The 27888-nt window shown below is 39.9% G+C and overlaps 2 long non-coding RNA genes across 2 annotated transcripts in view; one reads left to right on the forward strand and one right to left on the reverse strand.

Moving 5' to 3' along the window:
* Nucleotides 1-27888, reverse strand: part of LOC104686196 — a 199503-nt gene that overhangs the window by 40927 nt on the left and 130688 nt on the right. The window contains exons 10-13 of the long non-coding RNA XR_005601853.1: nucleotides 27191-27548; nucleotides 25435-25627; nucleotides 17774-17866; nucleotides 16374-16488 (exon numbers count right to left, since the gene is read on the reverse strand). This is a non-coding gene — a long non-coding RNA (uncharacterized LOC104686196). The remainder of the gene's footprint in view (nucleotides 1-16373; nucleotides 16489-17773; nucleotides 17867-25434; nucleotides 25628-27190; nucleotides 27549-27888) is intronic.
* Nucleotides 2391-14360, forward strand: LOC104686195. The gene is made up of 4 exons (XR_751279.4): nucleotides 2391-2577; nucleotides 6173-6238; nucleotides 10316-10430; nucleotides 13420-14360. It is a non-coding gene; the product is annotated as an uncharacterized LOC104686195 (long non-coding RNA).

A 27888-nucleotide genomic window follows, 5' to 3' on the forward strand; every position in this document is an offset into this window, starting at 1 on the left:
GCAGTCTCTGCATGAATATTTTGGATTATTCCACATCATATTCTGCCAATAATCCCACTGTTGCTAAAGCACACATCCAAAGCTCACAAGTTATGGCATGTGTGATGACGATACATTTCCAATAATGCCCCAGATGTGATCACCATTAATTTCAATGGAACCCTGGCAACAATACACATCCAGCACGTATTACAGTGGCTGTAAGAGAGTCATTACGGTGGGATGCAAATATTTGAAATTAACAATGGACAAAATTTGGCAAGTGCTAATGGAACCATTAAAACATCTGAATAACAAGAGAAGTGTTTACTGTTCCCCACAATGGAAGGATTTAAAACTATTCAGACCCTGAAAATTAAGCTCTTCGTGTTGTTCAGGAAACACAGCAGTGTTACCACCACTGGTAACCAGACTCTCCCAGCCACATTCTCACTGCCCATACAGGTGTCCCAAGATCATCACTGTTCACTGCCCTATCGATTTATAAAGGGTACCTTGGGATAAACCCAGTCTAAACCCAAGAAATAGAAAGGATTAGTTTACAGCTAACTATTATGGCTGCAACCCTGGCCTTGTTTGCTGCAGACTCCCCACTATTTTCTAGCACAGATTCCTTTGCAAAAGCCCTCAGTCTGGAAACAGTGTGTTTTAATATGGAAAATCTTTTTTGGCCTGTTTGTATCCTTGCTTTAACGTTAAAGGACATCCCTTTCTTATCAGGAAAGAGCATGGCCACACTGGCCTTATTCCAATTCCTAGAGAACATATGTATCAATAACACTTACATAGAAGTATTAATTTGTTTCAGTGGCTTTTGGAAGCTGAATGAACTCAAATTCTCAGAACATCTAGTCTGTTTCTTCCCAGATGTAGATGCTATAGAACAAATCCTAGCAATTAATGAGTAAACTTCAAAAAGGCTTGAAGTTGCTTTCAATGGAAAATCAAATGTTTGAACAATTTTTTTCAGTAATCAGATCCCTGATGACATAAAACTGATCTGGAAATCTCACAAGCACTGTCATTGCAAGGTCAGCAATTCAAGCCTGAGATGCCACAAAGCCAGCTCATGATATCTTGAGGGCTGCTCCTGACAGTAGAAAATGCAGATGGATATAAAAGAAAAAAAGCATCTTTAGAGTTGAACAGAAACAAAATTTCTCCGTTAATAAAACAGTGGCCCAAAACACCAGAGAGATCCAAGTATTCCACCTGAGAGGAAAACCCTTCCATTTGCATTCATAGTTTTGCAGATACCAGAGAAATCAGAGGAGAAACTTGGAAGAAGTCCCAGAGATAAGAAAAACTTCTGACAATTTTGTTCACATTCACAAATATAATCAGCGAGGAGACAATAATTCACAATTTCTCATATTTCTGATGAATATGCTGAACATGCTGGAATTTACTCCACTCTGACTTTCAGAACTGCTGCCTTTTGACTTTAGGATGAAAGCTTGGATAGCTCACCAAGTAACCCAGACTGGTTCATCTGTTTTCCCCTAGCCTGTTTCTTACCACATGTCTCATGAAAGACATTAAACACATACAGACTGTAAGGAATCAAAATACCAGATACTACTGCATAAATGTGCACAAGTATCTCAGTGAATCGTTGGGAAAAGGGAATGGATACTGGTTGAATTCATTAGGAATAAGAATTGCAAAATATATTAGAGTCCTCTAGAAACTGTGCTGTGTGCTCAAGAGCCTGGTGCTCCAGCTGCTGTTTTGTGGAGCCTAAGTGAAAGGAAAGCCTCATCCTGGGCCTAGGTCACCACCTTAAATGGTTCCCTCCCTAAGACATGTCCTAAATGCTGCTGTTATTCTTTTGTGACAATTATGCTTTGTATGAACAGGAACTTGTTTTATACAGCTCACTTATGCCCAGAAGGAGAAACCTCACTGGTTTTGTGATCATTTTCAGCAGCAGTGTCCCTGAAGGTGGCACATTTGGAAATGACATTATTTCATACTGCTGCATAGCAGCAGTTGGCACCCCAGTCTCTCAAAGATACTACTTGAGCAATATAAAATAGCCAACACCCACAAGGAGAAACAGATTTCTTCTCTATCCCAAAATATACCTCTGCAGAGTACCTGTTGTATTGCATTTAATCTAATTTACTAAAGGAGAGTTGAACCCCCTTGCTGCAATCAAGCTATTTTTAAAAAGAGACTGGTGATTCAGCTGAATGGTGACTAAATCACTGACAAATTTCCCCTGTCAGCTTGTGTGTATAAAAAGATGCTTTGCTGGAATGTATCATCTGCAGATACCACTATCTTTTTGGAGTGATTGGGGGTTTTCCAGTCAAACTATATTACTTTAATAATTATTTAAAATTATATGCATATGAAGCTTTTAGCACGTTTCAGAAAGGCACCAGGTCATACAATTGAGCTGTACTGGGTTTGCATGGCCAGGTTTTGGTCACAACTGGGGCTAGCAGTGGCTTCTGTGGGCAGTTTCCAGAAGCTTTCCCCAAATCAAACAGAGCCAATTTCAGCTGGCTACAAGATGGACCCACCACAGGAGCAAGACTGTGTGAGAGGAACAGCTCTGCAGACACCAAGGTCAGTGCAGAAGGAGGGGCAGGAGGAGCTCCAGGCGCTGCTGCACAGATTTACCTGCTACCCATGGTGAAGATCATGGTGCGGCAGCTGTGCCCCTGCAGCCCATGAAGCAGAGATCCATCTGTAGGCCCTGCAAGGGATCTACACTGGAGCAGGTGGATGCCCAAAGGAGGCTGTGACCCCACGGGAAGCCCAAAAGACTCATTTTGGAGCCATTATGGAGGATTGTCTCGCATAGAGGGGACCCCCCACTGGAGCAGGGGAAGAGTGAAGAGTCATCCCCCCAAGGAGGGAGGAGTGGCTGAGACAAGGACTGACTGCAGCCTTCATTCCCCATCCCCTGAACCACTGGATGGGAGGCAGGTAGAGTAAAACAGGAGTGAAATTATGCCTGGAAAGAAGGGAGAAGTAGGGGAAGGTGTTTCTAAGATTTCGGGTTATTTCTCATTATCCTACTCTGATTTAATTGGCAATAAATTAAACTAATTTCCCCAAGCCAAGTCTGTTTTGCCCATGACAGTAACTCGTGAGTGATCTCTCCCCATCCTTATCTCGACCCACAAGCTTTTCATTGTATTTCCTCTCCCCTGTCCAGCTGAGGAGGGGAGTGACAGAGTGGCTTCAGTGGGTACCTGGTGTCCAGCCAGCGGCAACCCATCACACGAGCCACAACAGAGAGAATGTAAAACAGGTATTGCACAAGATCATTAGCAGCAACTGCTTGTTTAATTTACTTTATATGAACTGAATGTATCTTCTGAAAGGCTAAACAGAGATACATTCCCATGAAGAGAAATGCAGAGTCATCCCCCATTCTGAATGTTAGTCTGCAACACAAAGGGTGCAGGCTGAGTTGCTTGCTTCTCTGCAAGCTGCTGCCTTTGGCAGGTACGGGATTACGTCTATGGGCTAGAGACGACTCTGATGCCTCCAACAGCTGTTCCTGCCTGCAAACTTCCAGTTAATATAGCAGAATAAGGAGGGGAGAAGGTGAGTTCTTCATTTACATCAGCAGAGGGAAAGAAATTAAATCCGTAAAGTAAGCTAAACTGGAAACGAAGTTGAGCAACAACTATTACAGTCCCTTGAGTAGGGCACTTAATTACGCTATAGCTCCTTGGAAACTGCCTTCTAGGGACTACAGCAGAAGCTCATGTTTATGACATTTATCAGGATGTAAATTTGGAATATAATAAACCTGACAGTTCACTAGTGGGTTTTCTTGGTCCTGAAAAACTGATTTCCTAGGAAATTACTTTTTAAGATCTACCTGTAGCTCTGTCTGGTTTCTCTGATGATTTACAGGACCAGGTAACATGTTTTCTTGCCATGGTGAGAGAGTCTTAGAGAGTACAGATGAATGTTTGTCCTTCCCTTCACCTTGATTTTAAAATCTCCCCGTTTATGTCAGTGAAACTTGTTACACATTTAAATAGCAATTTCATTGATGCAGAGTTAAAGACAGTTTAGTAAATAGTCTGTCTATTATTTCTATCCTCATAAGTCAATAATGAAAATTATGTCACTCAGAGGACAGCATATGCAAATAAATGTGCATATGATAGACTGCAAGCAGAATTCACTGGCATCTAATAGGTGTTTAATTGCTTTGGAGTGCTACTAAAAAAAAGCAATATTATTAGGATGTTTTTCTTGCAAATGGGTTTTAGAAGCATACGGTCAGTGCTGTATAGTCGCAGTCTTATAATTAAAACTAAATAGGTTAGAAATTACAATGTAGAAGAAAATAAAAGCTCAGCAGCAAAGCATATATACGGCTAAATAGTGTGTGGTGTGTGGGGCTTGTGGGTGCACCTAAATGCTGTGCTCCAGCACTACACCTGCCAGGAATTACCATTAGGGCTTAGGAGGGACTGTGGCTGTCTAGTGAGGCCTCAGAGAAACAAATACTGAGCTGGGGCTGGCACGAGTACAAATTAACCAATTAAGGCACCTGTATAAATATAAGCATCCTGACTCATTGTTTAATGGGATAATTGAAATTCTGTAGAGGAAATAAAGTTGATTACAGGGATCAAACAGAGGGAAAGCTCTCTAAGCATTTGTCTCTTGCTTGTGACAAGCTGTAGCTTATGAGGCTGCTGACATGGAACAAATAGCAGTATGGGGAGTGAAAGGTCAGGTCATGACTTTTTAGTGTTTACAATAAAATTGTGTACATGCTTGTCTATGAAGAAATAGACAAAGTTCTGCATGTTTAAGAATAAATGTGAAGTCTATATTACAACTTTTTGTATGTATCTGAATTCCCAGAACATCTTGGTTTTACCTGATAAATTCTTGGTATAATGCAGTTCAGCAGACTTTCCCATCATTTTGCATGAATCTAGAAAATAATTTACAATACAGTCCTAGGTGTCTACTCCTTGTTTTTGATGGGTGGATTTGCCCATGAAAGCATATGATGGTGGAAGAGAAAAAGTCAAAGTGATGAGGGGCTGGTCGGGTTCTTCAATCCAAGGAAATAAGATGCAGGTGATTTACTCCCTATAAACAGAAGACAAACGGATCTCCAGAGAGAAGGAAGAATGAAAGGGAAATTCACTGTATTCTCAGGAAGCAATCAATCACAAAAGGTCAGCAGGCCTTTCACCAGAATATGTTTGAAGAAGAAAATGAAAAGTCATCTGTGGCTTATTGTGTCCAAATGTATGATTTCCTTTGAAGGATTCAAAATACTTTTGTCCAACGGAAATTGAGGCCTACATAACTTCTCTTGCATGTTTCTGAAGAGTAAGCTGATTATTTGGGGGGAAAAAAATAAAATCAAGTGCAATAAAAGACCTAGCATTATCTTTTCTTCATGTGTCAGATGAATGTTTCAGGTGCACAAGACTTGTCATATTTTATCTGAGATATCAACAGAGAAACAATTAAAAAACACCTAATGCTTTCTTTATTTATTTATTCCCATTCTCCCATTTTTATTTGTTTTTATTTAAATCTGGCAGCCATCTTTGGAGATGGAGTTAAACTGAAACTATTTCCTAAAAAATTGGAAGGTACAGTATCCATTATTAAATACGGTTATATGGTATCTGGAGGCCAAGTACAGTTGGACTTGATGATTTTTGAGCTTTTTTTCCAACCTGTGTGATTCTAAGAGTTTTGTACATGCTCTCTTGGGAACTACTGACTGTGCTCATGGATTGTGTGATTAGACCCAGCAGATTCCTCAAAAAAGGCCCAGGGTCAAGCCTGGACCCTTTCTCATCTCTCACTTTGCACAGGATAAATTGTACCACTACTTGATCTAGCCTGGAGATAAACCTGGGCTGCCCTGCCTGCAAACCCAGCTCTGCATTCCGGACAATTTTTCATTCAACAATTTCACTAAGATTTGGTCAGCATGTTTTTCTGCACTGGGCCACTCTGATGCAGTGTGTTTCTCCCTAAAATCTGTACAAACTATTGTTCTCCAGGCTCAGGAGACACACTTGTGGGATATATTTTTTCTATATACTGGAAAAAAATTTCCATTTACTGGAAAATATACTAGATTTTCCATATTTTCCAGTATATTTCCCTGTATTTACACTGTTTACTTTCTAATTCCTGCCGTTACTCTTTGCAGGGCACAGATCTTTAAAGGACTCCAGCTGTAATGAGCTGTATTTCTCAGGATGCAGATCTTCCATTGGTAAGTATAAGAATCCTATAGTTCAGTTTTGGAACTGCAGGAGCAGCTGGGAACCATGAAATTGAATAAGGGCCAGTGTTACAACTCTCTTTGGGCTACAGAAATTTGCAAAGCAAAAGTCTTCCATTTGAGGAGTTTAAAAGAATTTCCTTTCAGTTGAAAATGTCCAACCTTTCTGTTCCAATTTAATGGAAGTCTGGCATTTCAAAATTTTCCCTAATTTTACATCAAAACCAAAGATGAAAAAGGATAGAAATTCTCTATTCAATAATAGAAATTCTCTACTTAATAATGACTGACATTGACTAGAACACACAGCACACCATAATGTTATTGAAACAAATAAAATAAATGAGTACTCTGTAAGCTCCAGAACACATAATGAAATGAAACATAATGAAACACATAATGAAACACAGAAGTCCATTAAATTTATTATTATTTTCTATAATGAGAGTCTACCCATCTTATCAAACTTCTGTGATAAAATTTGGCCCTTCTGGGCCTGATGAGTTTTGCAATTTGTACAAATGAAGCAATTCTTACCCAGCACTATACACACAGAAGAAAGGTGCACGCTGACCAAAAACAAGGACGTGCAGAAATTTTTTAAATGAAACCACACTGAATGAGCATTAGGATCCTTCTGTAGAAGAAAATTAGAAGAACAATCATATTAGGACAAAAAGATGATGAAAAAATATGCACTTTCTATAAGCCCATGATGAAGTTAGTGTCTCAGCAGATGCCAGATTCTGCTTTGAAATCTGTTTATTGACCTGTAACTTATGCAAGCAGGATGACTCAAAGGTAATTGACAAGAGAGAAAAAGAAGTAATATGTTGTTGAATGTGCCCTGAGCTGTTTTCTCACCACAAAACTCTCCCATACATGTATGTCTTGTAATTAAATATTATACAAAATTCTTGCTGAATACAACTATCGTGGCTTTCAGATATGTCTGTCCTGGAAGAGCTCACAAAAAAACCCCAAAAACATAACAATAAAAATAATGTATTCTGCTCTTGGCATTTCATATAGTATAAGGTATACTCTTTGTTGCCAGTTGCAGCAACAAAGCCAACAACAGCAGCATGTGATTAGGACTCTGAAATCTCTCCTTTATCTGAGATTGCTTTCTGAAATCAAATTCAGGCAGAGAGAAAAGGAGAAACAAACAAGTTTACCGCAGCTCTGCAGTAGCAAATAATCAAGATAACTACTTGAGGAACATAAAGTGAAGCACCAGATTCTTCATATAATATGATAATTGAAACACAGGTGTTGAATATCCAGTTATGTGCAGATCTCTCTCCTCTCCGAGAATGGAAAGGGTGCAGAAGGGTTAGCCTGAGATGAACAACGATGCAGGGGAAAAGAGAGCCAGTCTGTGAACTAGAGGACAAATCTATCTCAACCTAGAATTTGTCATCGCCTGTGTTGTACAGACAGTCTGCTCAAACGCATGACAAACGACACTGCTATTCATAGAGCAGGCATAACACAGGTTGCCACAATCTAAATTGTTACCAATACTGTCTGTCCCATGCACCAAGAAATGTCATGCATTAAGCTGTAGAGTACCACGGGCTGAAGGTGTTCTTAAGAGGAAATTACAGTTAATACAGCAAAAATTATCTAACAATTAGTTATGTGCAACTAACCGTTATGGGTTGTTAAAAAAACAAACAAAAACCCAACCACTGAGGCTTTTAGCACCTCTTTTTACAGTTGCACTGCATTTCAGGAAATGAGAAATATTTAATCTCTGGTTATAAGGAAGTAATATTTTGTTTTGACATCAGGTCTGGGGAGAAGATTCATCCAAATGCTCCACATCAGTCCTTGATTTGCACAGCTATGAAAACAAGCGTGCATCTTTGACTTATTTGTAGCCCTCTTCTGTCTTTTTAAATATATTTTAAGACAGGCACAGATTGTCTAGCCAATGAGTTATACTGTATGCATAAAAAGATGTGGATAATAATGTTCTGGCTTCTTCATACAGCTTCATGGAGAATCTTGGCCTCAGGCCAAACAACTGCAAAAGCAAAGCTTTTTTTCCCCCTCAGCATTTTAGCAAAGTGCACATAATACACCTTTAAGTAAATTAGTGTTATAACAGGTTTCTACTGATCCATCTTGAGGAGTCAAATGAGAACCAAAAATAAATCCTGTTTTCAATTTCCCCTGAGCAGCAAAATGATTTGAAATCCTTCCTTGCCACAGGAAACAAACAGATAAAAACCCCAAGTTTGGCAATGATTCAGTAAATATATGTGCCTGTTTAGTATTTAAATCCAGGATCCAAGGAACTCTTCATTAGAGAAGAACTTGCAACATATCCAATAAAGGTAGGAAGCAAGTGCGACTCTCCAAGAAAACCCCTTCCTTTGTAGTCAGGTGCTTTGTGGCATTTGCAAAGGAAAACTCAACTCAGAGCATGCAGCAGATGTTAAAGCCTCCTCTGCAGAGAGGTGCAGAACACGTAAATAGCCACGTACCATAAGTATACCTGTGCTTTAAGGGACTGGCAAAGTATAGGTGAAGATATGAGCAGATACTATTTATGGGAATAAACAGCACAGGCTAAAAAATAGATTGTAACTTCAACTTGAATTATGAAAAGGGGAAACCCCCCCCATTTGGAAAATTCCTGCAGAACAGCAAAGTCATTGAATCAGTAACAAACACAGCAAGCATTTTGAAGCAGAAGAGCCCTTACCTTTAGGGCTGATGGAATTATATGCAGTTTTTCAAGTAACTGCTCCTGGAGTTGTCTGAGATAAGTGATTGTATTTTCAAAAATGGAAACAAGATGATCTCATTTGAAAGTTTAGTACTTCCTTAAAATATTTATGTAAAAAAAGTGGTCCCTAGCAAGGAGATTTGAATGTGTTGAAGAAGAGGACAAAAAGTAGAAACAGTAGCTCATCATTCAGCTGAATTTTAGTACATACTTTTTTAAAAAGCATAAAACCATAGTGTATGATTTCATAGATATAGCTGAGATCAAATCCCTGAAAGGAGATTTCACTGAATGTACTTGACTGGCACAAACCAGACCATCTCTAATTTTGCTAAAAACACATGCATGTTATATTATTTTTCTTAGTGCCTGTTAGTATAACTGGCACCAAGAAACAAAAAGAAATCTTTTTTTGTATCATTGTTGCTAATGTGATGTTCTGTTTGGTTTTCAGCAAGGCATATGTATAACACTCGTCACTAGTGGCAGCGGCAGTGTAAGGAGGGAGCATGATTATCATGACATCAAGCTAATTAAGATTAGCCTGAAGAAAGCAAAGGATGCCCTCCTCTCCAACTCTGTAGAACTAAAAGAAGGGGGAGAACAAGGGAAATATTTATAACAGTTTATATAAGAAGTGCTTGATTTTGTTCTGCTTATGTGGAATTGCAGCTGAATAAAGTGAAAGGAGAGAAACGGAAAGTATTTCCCGGTCCTTAGAAAAATAACAAATGGGTTGTTAATTGGCAAGTGCTTAAAGGGCTGGTTCTAATCAGGGTAAATGGGCTTGTTTTTCCAACATTGGGTCCCACATCAAAACAGCAAGAAACAATTGAAAAATCTCTGCTGAAGAAAGCAAGAGGAAGTGGGTTGTCACCAGCTGTTCAAAGACAAAATCCTGCAACAAATGTGTAGCAGCAGATGCCGTGTGAAGCTCAGGGAATGTAAATGCATATGAATCATCACATAAGCTTAGGGGGGACAAGCTGCAGGCCAGATCCTGGGGGCAAAGATTTTTGTGACTTTAACCATCTCTCCACTTGCTTTGTACTTTGTTCAAGTACACAGTATATTTTTTTGGAAGAAGGCATTTTTAAGCCCTGTTAAAGAGCCCTAAGCAGAAGGAGAGTATCTTACAAAAATATTATTCTTTGGGCCTATGACATCAAAAAAGGAGATGGTCCAACATCTTTGTCTGTCCAGCAGGGAGAAGAATTTAAAACATTTCCCCCTTCCCCCTCTTTTTTGAGGTTCATGATAATGATAAAAATCGTTAAAAGGATAATTTTTATAATTTCCAGCATTTCACTACTTGTTTTCCCCTGCAGTTTCATAAATAGCTGAACTGGCACCCTGGGAAAGGACACAAAATTGGCATAGCAGCAAAAATAGAAGAACTACCTGCTGTGTTTCACTGAGATAATCCCGAGGATCCCATCTCAGGTTGGTTGGCAGAGGGGTAAGACTTTCCAAAAGTTAAAGTATGATGAAACTTGAAAGGAAAGTGACAGAAGTACGCTCTCCAGGAGTTTTCAACAAAATTCTGTTTCTCTAAAAGAAGTAGCAAGACAGAGACAGACGGAGGAGTCCCAGACTCAGCTCTTGCCTTGGCTGTCCCAGCTGTACATATTTAGGCACTCTCATACTCTAGTCATTATAAAAAACACACTGATTTGCACAATTCCATAATCTTATAAGAAAATAGGTCATTGGCGATTATCAAATTCTCATCCATTTAATTTCAAAATTCTCTTCTTGTTTTCCCCCAGCAACACCAAGATCTCACACAGAGAGGAAAAAAAGGCTTTAGCAGAAGAGGTGGATCTACATTTTGCATGGAGGTGGATCTACATTTTGAATCCATTTTTATGTTTTATGCTACCATGTTCCACAGTGACAGATCCTGAGAACTCCCTCCTCCCAGTTGCCCTCAAGGCAGCCATCCCCAGTTTCTCCACCGAATTCACGCTGCTTAACATGTCACAAACAAGGAGAGGCTTTTTGTGCTTTAAAGGAGAACTTCAGAGCCGACTGGAAAGAGTGATTTAATTACGTGAAAATATGATGATATTTTGATATTAAAACATACTGATATGTGATCTTTCCTAGTTTAAAGAAAACAAACAAACAAACAAAAAAAAAAAAACCCAAAAAAAGAGAGAGAGGGAGTGAGGAGTATGGGCCCTCAACAGCCGGTGGTGCAGACATTTGGAAATTCACCTGTGCCAGAAGGCACACTGCAGGAGTATCAACCCAGTGGGGAAACAATGACACTCTGAGCTGCACTGGGTGATGATTTTCAGGCTCCATTGGGGTGATGCCATGAACCTGGTGGAACCTGTCACATATACCTGCAGACTCTATCAGTGGTTAAGGGAGGCATATAAGATTACAGTATTCTTTGGGATATTTTATCTGCAAAGCTACCCTTTAAGAAACAAAAAGCCCCAAACGCATTTGTACCTGATCTCAGGAAGGAGGCTTGAGGACTGGGCTTTGCCATGTCTCACTGCAGAGCGCAGGCAGGAGCCAAGCATTAGCAAGTCCTTCTTCTGTACCTGGGATAATTTAGCAGGAAAGGAATGAAATGAGCTCCTGCTGCCCTTTATCCCCTGCTTGCCAGACATGTGGTTGAAAGAAACCGCTAGTGGCATTTTATGTGATCCAAGCCAGATTCTTCTCCAGGCTGATGATGTGTTCACTTCTCCAATTGCACTTCCCATGGCTGGTAATCGGGGTCCCCCCATGGGAAGGGATGGGACAGCCCGGGGGAGCCTGACAGCACACAGGCTTGTTCCTGGATGCAAACTGTGACATGAATCCACAGTTCATGGTGTTTGGTTCCTCAGGGATGAGAGTGGACCACAGAGCAGTTATTGTATTTCCAAGGGAGGGAAATCCAGCCTGACTTGGTTTTGTCATAAGTGATTAGATTTTATAGTGTGCTTATGTACTTCTCCTAATCAAATTAGCATGTTGGCTCAAAATCAGCCTAGCAGAAAACCTCTCATTTTCTTACCCATTCTGCTTCATTTATCACCTGGAATTACCAAAGTTTTGAGGTTTTCTTTTCTCTCTGACTAGGCCCAGTTCTGCTTAGCTTATAAAATTTGAAACATTCATTGCCCAAGGTTGCAAGAGCAATGAATATTTATAATCCCATCTTCCAAGCACACTCAGAGGTGTCTCACAGTGTGACTTCACATTAGAAATGTCCCACCTGTAGGGATCACTCAGAAAAACACAGATTACAAGTCTGTACAACATAGAACAAGGTCAATACCCAAATTATGGGAATTATCACGTTAAAAAAGGTTGCATATCTGATGATGCACTGCACCAACACTGATTTATAGGTGCTGTACTAGTGACTCTCCCCTGTGAAGACAGAATTTCAGCTATTAAGTTACGCCATTATTCCCTGGTTCTTTTTCTGAGGCTTCTCATGAATCAGCTGCAAATTGTATAATGCACTCCTCTCACCTTTTACAAAGTTAGCCCCATCTCCAACAGCAAGAAATGAAAAAAGGGTTTCTCACCTGGCTTCAGAGCCCAGGGAAATATTATAGTTTAAAGAACATTGTGACTAGTGCTGGTGACAAAACACAGGCAGGACTCCAACTATGAGAACTGCTTAGAAAATACTGCAAATGAAACTTCCTGACCCTCCTGGCACCTTCTGTTAATTTGCTGCAAATATGAGTCTTTTTCTAGGCTGAAGCCACACTTTAAAAAACACAACACCCATCCCATTCATCCCCAAAAATGCAATTAAAGCTTAATGTTAATTCAGATTATTTTCCTATTCAAGACAGAGCTATGAGGATTACAGTCAGTTTTAACACTTGTCAGGAAAATATGGTTCCTTCCACTTTGCAGACAGGCAATTAACATTCAGCAGCAGCACTGAAATTAGAAACCATCTAGAGGCCATTTTAGGCCAAGAAAGTTTTGCCATTGATTTTAATGCATCAAGATATAACGTATTCTCCAGTATCCTGCCCTTTCCTATTTTTCCCAAACTTTGGGTGAACCATTAAATTGAAGCCTGCCCTGTAAATCCCATAAGCTATTAATGTAGTTCCCTTAGCTGGAAGATAGATTAATGACCTGAGACTTCTGTAGAATATTTGCTACTTCAGTGCAAATTAATATCATATTTCATCCTCATTTTATACGCACATCCAGCACTTCCTTCTGCAAAGGATACCAGAAGGAGCTGATTATTTAAATGCCAAGATTCTAAATCTTATCTTCAAATTTTTAATCAAACTGTTTAACATGAGTCTTAAATTGCTGCATTTCCATTTTTCATACTTCTCTCACCTAATTTTTCATGTTAAGAACAAAGAAAAAATTTAAAACTCAGATGTGTTTAGGAGGGGTTTTTTTTAATACTAATAAAATTTTTTAAATGCTTTATGTTTTTCAGGACTCTGCTCTCCTCCATACCTTGAGCTGGGACTAAATACAAATGTCTTTCACTTCACCCAGGTCTAAGTTCTCAGTTTTAAAAAAGGTAGTTTTAAATTTTCTAGGTATTGTATGCTATCCTGCAAATAATGATTTTGTCCACAGTGTGCTATATTTTTTTATATTCTCAATTAAATTACCGATTTTTCTTCACTGCTTAAAAGAACATTGTTCACTAAACACATTTCTCTGACACTGAATGCAGTTGCTGGAGAAAGCAAAATCATGAAAACATGAAAATGGCTTGAGACACGTTTAGTTCTAGAAAACTGTGGTCAGGCTTCCTTTCTGTAGGAATTAAAATTTATGGCAAGGTCTCCAGTTCCTCAGGCAAGCACAGCAGGCTATTAGAGGAAATAGAAGTGGCAGTGGGGGAAAAGACGAAGTTGTTTTCTCTTACTGTTCCTTCTTGCCAGCACTTTAAAAAAGTTTCGTCTTTACTTGTAAACAGTAAAACTAGGTTGAAACTTCAAACTAACAGCAAAAATGTTCTTTCTTACTATACTTCAAACCCTCAATAATAATATTACTATTAATAAAAAGAAAAAATGTTATGAACATCACAGAAAACACCGGTTTGGAATGAAACTACACATTTTATTTTCTGTCTATATTTGCTATTATAAAAAATCTATGAAGAAAACATAGTCCCTTTACAAAATTTTTATTCTTGAATCCTTATGCTCTATTTTGGCACCAGCATTAAGTATCAAATCACAGGCACATCACAAATTTAACGGAGACTTGCAAACACATTCACTTACACTTGATCAAGCTACCTTGTAAATTTCATTAGCTGGTATTGAGGATTGCTGTGGTCAAAACAGTATTGGAGAGCATATTTCAGACACTCACCCCTCTCTTGATTAAAAATATCCTTTATATCCAGTCTTAACATATTTAGAACTGACTGTGTCATTTGTAGAGGACCTGCAAGGAACATCTCATTCAACTGGCTGACCACTTCAGGGCTGACCAAAAGGTAAAATACGTTGTTAAAGGTATTCTCTAAATTAAATGCTGACAGGCTGGGGACATCCACCACTTCTCTAGTAAGCCTGCTGCAGAGTTTGACCACCCTCTTGGCAAAGAAGTGCTTCCTAATATCCAGTCTAAACCTCCCCTGGTGCAGGTCAGCAGTCCCTCCTGAGTGTAGGAATTGTATTGATTTACCAAAATATGAATATCAATCTAATATCGATATCCAACTGAAATGGACACAAACTCTCTAATGAGACGGACACAAACTCTCTAACAGTTTAGAGTTAGAAAGTGTATGTTTTATTCGGCGCCAGGCACTGCGTGGGATAGCTCCCTAAGACGCAGGGCCCTGATCCAAGCAAACACAAAGCTTTTTATTTACAAAAATTATGACTATCCAAAATACAAATGTATATTCATAACATTAACACCTCCCATTCTCCGCTTCATATGGAAATGAGCTTAAATGTCATTAAGCATGCGTAGTGTGTGTTCTGAATGGAGTCGGTGGTCTTGAACTGGGTCAGTGATCCTAAAAAAGATGAAGTAACTCATCTTCCTCATTTTGACCTTTTTGCCTTTCTGAACTTTAACAATCCTAATTACTTTAGTGACCTCCAAATTTCTTCTTGTGCGACTTTTGAATAAGTTCCCACAGAAGGAGGAAATTGGTAATTGTCCTTGTTCCCTAGACCAGCTTATCAATGTTTCTGTTCCTTGTTCTAAGCACAGCTAAGCACACATGCAAATGACAAATCATCAGTTATTCAGTAATCCATTACTAACATCTTGAAAACCCTTTCAGGTCCAGCTCTCTTAACTATTCCAATTAACTCTAGCTGGGCCCGAATTCCTTCCTATTCTAACTAATTTCAACACAGCTAGCCTATAACTAAAATCTTTATGTTTCTTTTAAATCTGTGTTTCAGTATCTGCCAGGTTAGTGGTTCTTCTCTCCTCTCCTGCCACCCCATTTCCCAACTGTGCTAATTCTCACTGCACTTCAAAGCAGCTGATGCCCTCCACAGTTCTCCTTCCTCCAGCAGCTGATCTCTTCTTTGTGCCTGTATGCACGCTTCTGGACTGACTTTCCTGTGGATTGACTTTTCTATGGATCAACCTGCTACATCTTCCTGTTCAACGAGGGTCTCTGACTCTTCCTGTCTTCTCCTCTCTCTTACATAATTTCCTCAGTGGCCATCTGAATGTCACCATTTGTGTGACCATGCTGTGAGTCCTCCTTTCCAGCTTGCGAAGGTACACTTGGAAGAAGGTTGGGCCATGCCCTGAGGTTCAGTTTTCAGTGAAATAACCATGAGAAAATACTCATCAAGGCAGAAAACAGAGCAAGAAGTCAACAAGCGATACAGATGATACCATGAAGGATGACCAGATTTCACAGATGGTTAAGAGGGAGTGATGTGAAGATGGCCAAAGTGGGAGGTTTAGATTGGCTATTAGGAAAACTTTCTTCACCGAAAGAGTTACTAAGTATTTGAACAAGTGGCCCAGGGAAGGTATTTAAAATATTTAAAAGTGTGGATGTGACACTTAGGGACATGGTTCAGTAAAGGACTTGGCGGTGTTAGGGTAATGGCTGGACTTGATGGTCATTTCCAACCTACATGACTCCATGATTCTATGGAATCTCACATATAATGGAGGGGAGAATAAAACACATTTTAAAGAGTAAACCCTTGCTAGGTCCCGGGGACTGCTAGATGACTGGCTAGGTAACCCTATCAGAAACACCAAGTTTGGATACAGAGGTAGCAAAAGAGACTTGTGAGGAAAAAGTAACCAGGGTACAAAATTATTTGAGTAGACACTGAGAGAGGGAGGTGATCAAGATAAATGGGAGAACAGGCATGGGAAATGTAGGGGAGGGGAACAAATGGGGACAGCTGAATTGCTGTTGCTTGAGCTCTGCACCTGATCACCACAATCCATTCCATCTTCTCATTCAACTTGACTCCTATTTTCTGTGTAAGGTGTTGGATTTGTCTACCATGAGAATTCTTGCACAGCCCCTTGGTTTGAGAAATAGCTTTGAAGTTAGAAAAGAGAGATAAAAGGTTACAGAAGCAAGAGAGGTAGCAATGTACAGAACATGAAAAAATTCAGACTGACAAACTCCCCCTGTCCTGGTTTCAGCTGGGACAGAGTTAATTTTCTTCCTAGTAGCTGGTACAGTGCTGTTTTAACTTCAGTACGACAATAATGTTGATAGCACACTGATGTTTTGGTTGTTGCTAAGGAGTGTTTACAGGACAGGTGACCCAAACTGACCAAAGGGACATTCCACACCACAGAACACTGTGCCCCCTATATCAACTGGGGCAGTTACCCAGAAAGGAGCTGACTGCAGCTCAGAGATGGGCTGGGTACCCGTCAGCGGGTAGTGAGTAACTGTGTTTAATTAGTCTCTTTTAGGTTTTATCTCTCTCTCTCTCCCCCTATTCTTTTTATTACTATTATTGCTATATTTTACTTCATTTCAATGATGAAATTGTTCTTATCTCAACACATAAGTTTTACTTTTTTCCCCCCATTCTCTTTCCCATCCCACTTGAGGCAGGGTGGGGAGTAAGTGAGCAGCTGCATGGGACTTAGTTGCCAGCTGGGGTTAAACCACAACACCCCCATAAAATCCTATTCAGACACTGCTATTGTTATTAGTTCATTGGTGCCCAAGCTGCTAAGCCTTTTGGCAAGGAAAATCAGAATGCAGTTGACTCCACTCTGCTGTAGCCAGCATGCTTCCAGTGCCCAACATAATTATTTTAATGCCAGCTCGAGTACCCCTGCACTGCAGCACTGCCATACTTTGTCTCAGCAAGGAAGAGAGAGAGAGAAACAACTACACCTCCACTCAAAGCTTCCCCTTCTTTTGTCCTAGAGGTAACACTACAAGCAGCACTAACAAAAAGAAATAAAAAGAAATAAATTGGCACTAGTATTACCTCTGAGATCTCAGTAACTCTAACTGTAATAATCCAAATAAATTAGATAATTGGAAGACTCAATAGAAGCTTTCATAAAAAACACTGAGACCCAAGCTATCCTATCTATAATACTGACGAGGGGAAGAAAAGGGAAACTCACTAAACCAAAATCCAGAGGAAAAAAATCAACCTTGATTTAATAATTGAAACATCATGTTCCCTAACATTACACGTGACATGGTGTGGCATGACTTCTCTGATGCGCCAAACTCACAGACAACTGCCTGGTTTAGATGTTATTAGTCTGCTGACACCCTGTCTGTCTTAATTCTGCCATTTCCAAGTAGAAATAAAGTCACAGCTCTAAAACATGGTGTGGATACTCACTCATTGCACTTGTCTTTCCAAGCGAGCCTTCCCAACAGATCAGTTTACAAAGGCCAACCCCATTTGGCTGGTGTCATTCTCTTGAAATCTAAACTGTTTGAAAAGATAAATTATTGTTACTACATGCATAGCACCTGTCATATTTTACCCACTGAAATGTGCTATAAAATGCATTTCCAGTGACTGTCAGGGAAGGAAGGATTGGTGTTGGCTGCCACTAGTGACAAGTCCCTTCCTCCAGCCTTTTGCCTGAGTTGTGCAAAGCCCTCATGAAGATTTATCTACATCCTTTATCAGACTTGAGGAAAACCTCGATCTGGGCTCTCAGGTACTTGCTACAAAGTCTTTCAACTTTAACCTGTGAAATAGATGCTGTCTTTCGACTGTTGGCAATTAGCTCAGTGTGAGAGGATGACAAGGAGGAGACTCTGGGCTCTTGTTCAGCAATGATACTGCTGCTCTTGGTTTGTCAACCAGCCAGGGACAAACAGTTTGTTGTGCAAGTGTTATCATTTTACTGAGCAGATCCCCAGTGCCACACTACAGCTGGCAAACAGCAGAAACAGAAGTAGCTCCATTAAAAGCATGTGCTGCACTCCAGCCTTCTATGGAACACACTTCTCACATCTGTCATCTTCACTCTGACTTCCCCACGTCACTCACATTCACCCTGGATTTTCCACATCCCCACATTTGCCACCTTAAGAATACCAAGTTTGAAGGTTTTCAGCCTACTGAAGAAAAAACACATTTAGCATTCACACAGTGAGAAAGCTGTCTTTTCCAAAATGTTACATTTAAGATTGATTCAGAATCATAATGGAATGAGACCTCAGCTGAGAAAAGGGAGAAGATGAAGTTAATTAAAGTGCTGTCCAGCTGGAACTTGAAAATTCTTCAATCAAGGAAATATATCATACCCTGCCTCTTCCCATGTACATTGAAAAATAGCAACTGCTGTGGATTTAATTAAAACTTAGTTTTTAGTTAATACTCTTTACTTGATTCATTATTATTCAGTCAAGATGCAAAGTTATGACCCTCATCATGAAAAAGAATGCTTTCCTACATTATGATAACCTATGTGAATTTTTTGTTGGTTTTGAATTTAGGCAGTTTCTTATAATACCTGGGGAAAGCTGGAGAACAGAAAGGTTACTAGCTCAGCTGGTTTAACTTGGCCATTTAGTTTAAAGGTGGAGGTTTCTGCTTGCTCTGTTTTGCTCAATAAATTTTCATTGTTTCTCAACCACAGATTTGAAATCAAAATGTCATATTTAGAGACAGATACTCAAAGATTGCACAAAACTCTTTCTCCATCAAAGCCCATAATCCACATTTTTTCACTAGTGAGGAACTGTGCTGCAGCTAAACAAGCCCACCTTGGTGCAGCAATGTATTAATTTTAATCTCTCTGTGGTTTCCTCATCACCTACAGAATCCAAATCCCAGCTCACCAAATACACCTGTATATAATTTTGAAAAGATTCAAACACATTTCTTCTTCCAGCTACAAGCACAACAACTCAGAGATCTTTTGGCATCAAGAGCAGTAACATTTATACCAGCATCCCTCAGCTGCAGTGCCACATTATGAATAAAGGATGAATTCAAAATCCCTGCAGGGGTGGATATCTCAACCTGCAGTTGCTCTGTCAGCAGGGCAGACTGCTCTGAGCTGGTCCCATGCTCCAGTGGCATAGACCCAAGTCTGGTGGGCTTTGCACAGTTGCATACAGTCTCACACTGACAAGGTTCTGCTGATTTCAGAGGCTATTTGGATCAAGATGGGATGGTACATGGCCCAGGCTAATAGGATGCTCCAGACATTAGCTGGTCTCATCCTGCTATCTGCACTGCCTTCTCAAGCATGGGCATGCTGAGGAGCCAAAAACATACCACATCAATCAGTTTTCACCACCTGAACATGCTCCCTACCACCCTCTATGCTGATAGATTGGATTCACTTTGCGAACTGAAAATAAATCCTCCTGGCCTAATTGATAAATCAAATCTACGAGCTAAAGGCACTGCTTGACTGTCTGCCTCAGTGGCTGGGGAAAATGGCAAAACTACCACATTACAGACTTACATCCTGCCTTCAGGGACCAGCATTCAGCAGCAGAGGAATCTTTTCACCCTTCTAACATAACTGCCCACCCAAACTCATACAGAGATGCTGTGTTAGTCTCTGTTAGGGCAGTGAAGAGCACAAGCAGAGTCACTGGGGCTCCTGAATCAATATAAAAAATAAGCATGGTCTTTAAAAATATGCATAGTAAGAAGACTGCAGTTAAGGTGAAAATGTCCACTTTAACCTGGAGATGCAAATAACATAACAAAATAGGTTTAAGGCTTGTAAGGGATAGATGAAAGAAAATCTTATATCCAGTAGTTATCTGGGTTCCCACTGGGTGGTTGTGTAAGTACCATGCTTTCAACGTGTAATCTGTAACCCCAGCAACCGAGATTGTTTTAAAGGGGACAGGACTGGAAAATAAGGTCTCCACTCCCCAAAGCATGAGATAACCATCACAAAACAGCATAGGCTTAGGCAGGGAGACACATCTGGTAGGAAGGAGTCAAGGAGAGGCTGAGGAAGTTGCAGAAGGGTTAGGGTCAGGCAGGTGAGGAAAGGAAAATGCTCTCTGATGCCTACACACCTGCAACATGCACCACTGCTCACTTACAGGGTCTGTTTCATTTTAAATCTTTGTTGTATGATTAACCTAAGGGTTTAATAAATTAAAATGTAGTTAGAAAAAATAGAAATAAAAGAATCCTAAAAGAGGTTTCCCTCCATAAGGACTAGGATAGAAATGAGGAAAGATAACAGACAGCTGCTGCTCTCTGTGACTTCCTGCCCCACTCTCCACCTCAGCAGTTACAATTTTATGTCACATCAAAGATTCATAGAATATGGATCTAGATGCAAGAAAATGCTACCTAGATTTTAGAGAGACTATATTCTTCATATTAAGAGGTTTTAGTGTCTGTGGTTTTTCACTGTTTCATATCCTTTACAAAAGGAAAGGAGGAAACCTCACAATACTTCCTTGAATAAAAACCTTTATTTTGATGTTTTCTGTTCTGTAGACAAACTCACATAATGAAAGAATATGCAACATAAATAAATCCCCCAGTTTAACTTAAAACATGGTGGATAAATCCACAGAAAGCCCTATACAGTATTGATATACTTCTATTCAACTTTTAGAAATGTGTTTCCATGTGTCTAGGATAAACCAGAAAAATAGACAAAAGACTCAGCATGACTATAAATGTTTTTAAAAAAAGAAAAAAAAGTAAAAATACACCAAATACATTAAGTGTGGGAACTGAAATGAACGAATTAGTATTCCTGAAATTAATTTTTCACATTCATAGTAGTGCAGAAAAACTAAATTTAAGGCAATGTGATAGAGGACATGTCATTTACATGCCTCCTTCTAGAGCAGGGAGTAGTGCTGACAAGTACACATGACATAAGAGAAAAGAAAATGTTGTAACGCTCATTCAGCAAGACCCCAGGAAGATCCACACAGAAAAATGCTTCTCTCTCTGAATTGTCTAGTGCAGCCTTTGAATTTTCCGTAGTCTTATTTCATGTTAACCTGTGTTAATCAAGAAAACCCAACTCACTGCCTGTTTTAGAGACCCCAGAGGCACACTCTGATCTGTGATGGTGAAGCCTTGCTACCAGGCGGCAGGAAGCAGAGGTAGGGCAGCAGCACAGCCTCTGCACCAAGGGCATGCACAGAGCAGAGTCAGTGCATCCACAACAATTCACAGCGATGTGGGTTTGAATTAAGAGCCACCACGTAAAAAAGTAGCCTGAAAAATGTGGTCCACAACACACACACTCACTGCTTACACTCGGATGAGTCTGAATATACACCACAAACATTTGCCAAGTGTCTAGACAAGCATTTCTGGTGGTATTAGCTGAGTAAATTTGCAGTGAGTTCGCACAAGCTACAACAGAGCTGTGAACATCAGCCTAGAGAAGGCCAAAAGAGGTAACAGATTAATCACATGGGATCAATTCCCATCTTTAGAGTAACACAGTGGGTCAGGCACATCCACACAAGAAAATGGTTTAAAAACAGAAGAAACGAAAAGATGATAAGATGTCTGTACACAATACCATGCAAACCAATACGTTAGGATAATGGCAAGCTCAAGTTCTACTTGCTTCAGTTTCCCATTCCTCACTGAATTAAGTAGCTAGAAGGGATGGATGATACCATGTGGAAGAAATAGGCAAATTAAAAGGATAAAATGGGGAAAGCCAGAAGGAGAAGAGAGACGACCAAGAGAAGGTAGAACAATTTTTGTCAATTCACTGTCCTTGCTATATTCTGCTGTATTTTTAAAAGATAATTTTTCCCTTTAGAAATACTCATCATTGGCCACGTGCCTGGATGAGTCAAAAAGAAGACACATGGGCACTCAACAGACAGGGAGATTTAATATATTGCCATTGTTCTCTGGAATTTATTTCAGATAATGAATGTTCTAGAACAGAATTCTTTTCCTTTGGTCCAAATATTACAGAAAATATTTAGCTTAAATCAATCTGCTAATGTATTCTCATAACCGTGTATCTTTGACAGTAATGTTAGCAGCTAAAAATCCACAAAATAAATAATATAGAGAAAACTAGGTCATCAGTCATACTATGGAATGAAAAACGCAATCAGAGCTACTTTTAATAAATGCTCACACAGCATTTCTGCACTTCTGGGTTTCTTATACAGAAGCTTTGACATCGCTAAGTATTCGATGTCGAATTTTTATTTCCAAAAGAAGTTATAAATTAAGCAGCCTATTGTGCTCAGAGTAAGGTTATGATCACTGTACTATATGTCAAGTCATTCTTTCAGACTTTGTGCTAAAAATACAACTTTGTGAAAATCCCTGCTACTGCTAACAACCCTGTGAAGTTCTTTGAAGTGCAGTGTGGCTGTCAAATATGTCAGTTGCTGAGGGAGCCTCTCATGGTGCTGAAGAATGAAATATTTGATTTGTGAGTCAGGAAAAGTGGAATAGAGACGTGCTGACACAGAACTGAGCGGTTCAATAGCCTGATCACCAGTTCTTGAGCTGGGTAGGCAAATGTCGGATGCCAGAAGTAGATCAAAGCGCCCCAGGTTGCTGTGAGCTCTGTGTGGCACATTTGGAGCCATTAGAGAGTCTGTCCCTACACTGCACTGCAACCACACAGAAGTCTGTGCAGAACAGAGGCCAAAATGCAGGAGGAGACATTAAGGGAGAAACACAGCAAGACAAGTGTTGGGAAAAGCAATCTGCGCAAACCAAATCATTCGGAGGGACTTGTGGCTTGAAGCATCCTGCAAGACCTTAGGTTGAATGCAGCATCTCTGGCACACCCAGCCACACTTTGCACTTCTGCTGTTTGGGAAGGATGTCCCACAGCCTCTCCCCAGAGATATGGTCTTTATAGGGTGAAAGAACATAGCTCAAATGCTGGTTGTCAGGGCCAGTTCCTACTGTTATGCATTATATGCAACATCTGAACTCTCTGATTACAACCCTGTTATATTAATCACTGCCCAAAATACTGTGAACCCCCACTCCAAAACCAAAAATACTATTATCACTCATATAGTTTTGATTGTGCTGAGCATTTTTTTCAATATACTAGAAAAGAAAAAAGAATGAGCACATGAAGAACATTTAGTCTTTTTCATTTTTAAATTATAGCTACACCTCCTAACAAGGGACTGCAAAATAGTTATGTCAGAGGACTTTGAGTTTGCTTCTTCTTCTGCAACATAATGCAACACATTTTTAGTTTCTCCATTTCTAAAGTCATAAAAGAAGCTGCTGTCACTCTGCTGACAAAAAACAGATTTCTCTTCTTATTCCCACCCTCAAGATACTTCCAGGTTTTTTCAAGTTGAATCTGAGCTAGTTTAGAAATTGTTATTGTTTTAATGTAATGGTTTGGCTCTTAAAATTTGGACATATTTATTTGAAGGAAATAAACCAGAACAGTTTTACTTCTCTTTCTAATATCCAAATATTAGAAGTATTGCTCTATGCTTTAGTTCTCCAAGGCTCAAATCTCACTGAAAGAGTTTCTTATATTTTTCCATTATTTTTTATATTTATATATGAATTTGAATCTGTCTTAGCAAATTCCTCCCAGCTTCTAACAGAAAGTAGCCGTAAGTGAAGACTGGCATGTGCTATTCTCCTCAAAATCACTTTGCTGTGTTATTCCACCTGATGTACGCGTGTTTGCTACATTATTTTTAGTATAAGTTGTAAATTAAGCAGCTTATTGTGCCTAGAGTAAGGTTATGATCACTGTACTATATGTCAAGTCATTCTTTCAGACTTTGTGCTAAAAATACAACTTTGTGAAAATCCCTGCTACTGCTAACAACCCTGTGAAGTTCTTTGAAGTGCTAAAGATGAAAGATGAAGCACTGAATTTCAAGAAATTGTAAATCCTACCACAATTAAACTGAAAATGCACATGCCAAGCATGTGCCAAGCCATGAACCCATGTGATTAAAGGAGAAAGCATCAATCTTCTTTTAACACTGCCTAGATTTTATATCACAGCCCTAATGTTTTTTAAACCAAATTTTAATATTTGACTATGGAAAGGGTGAGTTTGCTTTGTTTAAAATTAGACGTACACCCAAGGAAAGTTGAGGGAAATTGCTGGCCTGTAGGGTTAGGCAGGAAGAGCATTGGTCACACCCTCAGTAATGCCTGGATGTCTGTGAAAGTCACAAGAAACACTCAAGAGTTTTTAGAAAGAAGAATCTCTGTACGGGTGTGCAGATTAACCTTATACTCTTGCAATGAGTTCCACTATCTTTCAATTTAAATAAATAATAACTTCCAAAGAATGTTAGAAATAATGAAGTAATGATGAAGTGCAAAAAGGGAAAGTAAGCCAAACCTCAGCCTGAGGTGGCTGGCAAGTCATAGAAACATTTTTACATGCTTAAACTAGCAGGAGAGTTGAATAATTGATTGGAAAATTTCAGAGAAAATAAACTTTCATTGGAAGATAAAATTTTGTGCCCAGGGGGTTTCACTCAGAAAGTTCATTTGGTGTTCAAGCACTCCACTCCAGACAATTCATGTCCAGGAGCAGGATTAACACATCAAGCTACAAGTCCTGACAGCTCATTAACGTGAGCTCTGTATCCCATGAAAACAGCCACCTGGCCCTCCCATCTGAGCAAGCCTTCCCAGAGCAGTGGCACAGCCTAGTGTTCCCAATCCGGGCATGCTTCCCTCACCCCAAGCTGTCTCCCCTTCAGCTGGATCTCAAGAAAACAGATGAGCCCTCACTGCTGAGCCTTTTAAAGGAATCTCACATTCCCATTTAAGACACACCTTATTAGAGATCATTTGGAGCATTTCCTCAAAGAGGAATCTTACTGTGCTTCAGTCCTGTTGCAATTCATCAATGTTGATTTTTTAAACTGGTGTCCACTGTATTTATTTGTTGACTTTTTCAATATTTACACAGGATGTAATGATCCACTAATAGTTCATTAAGTGGTTCATTTATCTTGTTACAAACCAAACTAGGAAATCTCTACGGAATGTGGCCAGCAGGCCAAGGGAGGTGATTCTCCCCCTCTTACTCCATTCCCATGACATCCCACCTCGAGTACTGCATCCAGCTCTGGAACCCCCAACATAAGGATGTGGACCTGTTAGAGAGAGTCCAGAGGAGGCCATGAAGACGATCAGAAGGTTGGGGAACCTCTCCTATGAAGAAAAGCTGAGAGTTGAGGTTGTTCACCCTGAAGAAGGCTCCAGGAGACCTTGCAGAAGTCTTCCAGTACTGGAAGGGGCCTACAGGAAAGGTGGAGAGGAACTTTTCACAAGGGCATGCAGTGATAGCATATGGGGGAATGGCTTTAAGATGAAAGATGTTTAGGTTAGAAATTAGCAAGAAATTCTTTACTGTGAAGGTGGTAATGCACTGGAACAAGCTACCCAGAGCAGTGGTGGACGTCCCATCCCTGGAAGTGCTCAAGGCTAGGTTGAACCAGGCAACCTGGACTAGTGGAAGGTGTCCCTGGCCATAGAGGGGTTGGAACCAGATGATCTTTGAAGTCCCCTCCAACCCAAACCATTCAATGATTCTATGATCTACAAACCACAGATCAGTAGGCAGAACCAGTGCTTTCAAAATTCCTCTGTTCCATGTATTTCCAAGAGAAAGTCACATTTTTTAAAACCACAAGTGCAATCTAGCCACTGTACCTAGAGCCTGCAGGGCAAGTGGCTATTTGGAGCACAGATCCTGAACCGTCCCTGTGCTAGATTGTCCCTGTGGTTCCCATTGCCTGGCCCCTCTTCTTGCCACCCTCAGTTCATGGCCAGAACAACCAGGTCTCAGTCCTCCTGAGGGAGACTGAATGATATTGCAACACAAACAAATATTAGCAGCAAGATTCTTGAAACCCTCTGAAAGGGAAACAAAGGAGGACTCTGTTCCCACCATTAGACCTGTCTGTACTATCACACAGGGAACCTAAGTCACCGTTCCTTGCTTCTTCATCAACATCCAGCTTTTCTGGTATTCATTTTCTGGTATTCAGTCTTTGGCTGGGTTGGGCTAGCAGCCACTCCTCGACATATTCTAACTAACCCCACTGGAATCAGTCACATTTTTCCAGCTTTACCCAGAGATTACAGACAAGGACTATGCAGAGTGCTGGTCCAAGGCAATCCAGACATTTAAGATTATAGTATTAGATACATTAGGAACTTCAGAGTAATCATGTTCACACACTGCTGAAGGCAATGTATACATTTTACTTTGACTAAAGAGGTGATAAGATTTTTCAGGGAAAAGCTGGAGATTATTAAAATGCTTTGCGATTAATTATTGCATTTCTTTTATAGCTTTTTTTTAACTGGTTTGTAAAGTTGAATGTGATAAAATAACTTCAGAACACTGTATTGAAATGGAAAAAGAAAATCCATTACCTTTGCAAGGTCTTCCCTTTTCCAGTAATTATTTGTTGAATTCAACAGAAGTTAATTAGAAATTTCAGAACTTTTTTCCAGAAAAAAATGGATTTGTTTTAGGAAATAAAAAAATTTGCTCTAATTCCAAATTTGTTTAGCAAGGAAATTTCATACTTCCATTTCTTAATGATTAGAGCATATATAACCAATAGTAGCTGCTCTTATGTCAGCTGTCAGGGGAAAAATAATCAAAAAGACCCCATACATATTACTATTTGACCTTTCAAATTTTTATTTCAGGTATTTAAAACTGTATGCCACATACATGTACATTTTACCCCGTGTAAAGCAGAAATTCTCACCTAGACCCAATTAAGAATTGCATCTGAGTGCACATGGTAATGTTCCCTCAACACCACATCCAACCCCAGCTTGTACCTGGACAGCCTGGGGGTCACTGGGAGGCCAGCAGCAAACTGCAGAGAGCCAGGGGATGGGTGCCTTCGCTATTCCTTGCTCCCACATGCTCAGAGATCACTGACACTTTTGAGGGTCGACATTAACAGGACTTGGCGTCAGAATTATTATTTTCTTCCTCTTCTCCCCGAAATGATTCTGCACTGTGCTCTTATATACACAAACATATGTCCTCATGGCATGGAGTCAGTCTGTGGAGTCCAGGGCACATTCACCCTGGCTTAAGGAGGGAGAGAGAAGTAAAGATCTCAGTTTTGTCATCTTCTGTCACACTGGTGTGTACTTTATTCTGCAAGTGCTTCAGCTGGAGCCAACAAACCTGTATGGACAGAGTAGAGCACTACTCAGGTTAAATAAGATTAAATAAGGGTGGCGGATTCAGGTCAAGCCAAAGGTAAAAATATCAATTTTTTTCAGAAATAAAAAGGTAGATACCATAAAATAGGAAAAGACAATACATATTTGACAAAATTTTGGATGAAGAGACAAGCCTTGTAGACCACTAAGACCTAGCAAAGATTACTGATGCCACAAGCTCCATGTCTGGAAGCTCTCCATCTCAGTGGGAGCACTGAGACAACCAGAACAACCTGCCACAAAATCACTACCTGAGGAAATACCGCCCTCATTGATTTCTTTGATTTAAAAATTATTCCTGT

This window comes from Corvus cornix, chromosome 1, assembly GCF_000738735.6.
Source record: "Corvus cornix cornix isolate S_Up_H32 chromosome 1, ASM73873v5, whole genome shotgun sequence".
NCBI classification, from domain to species: domain Eukaryota; kingdom Metazoa; phylum Chordata; class Aves; order Passeriformes; family Corvidae; genus Corvus; species Corvus cornix.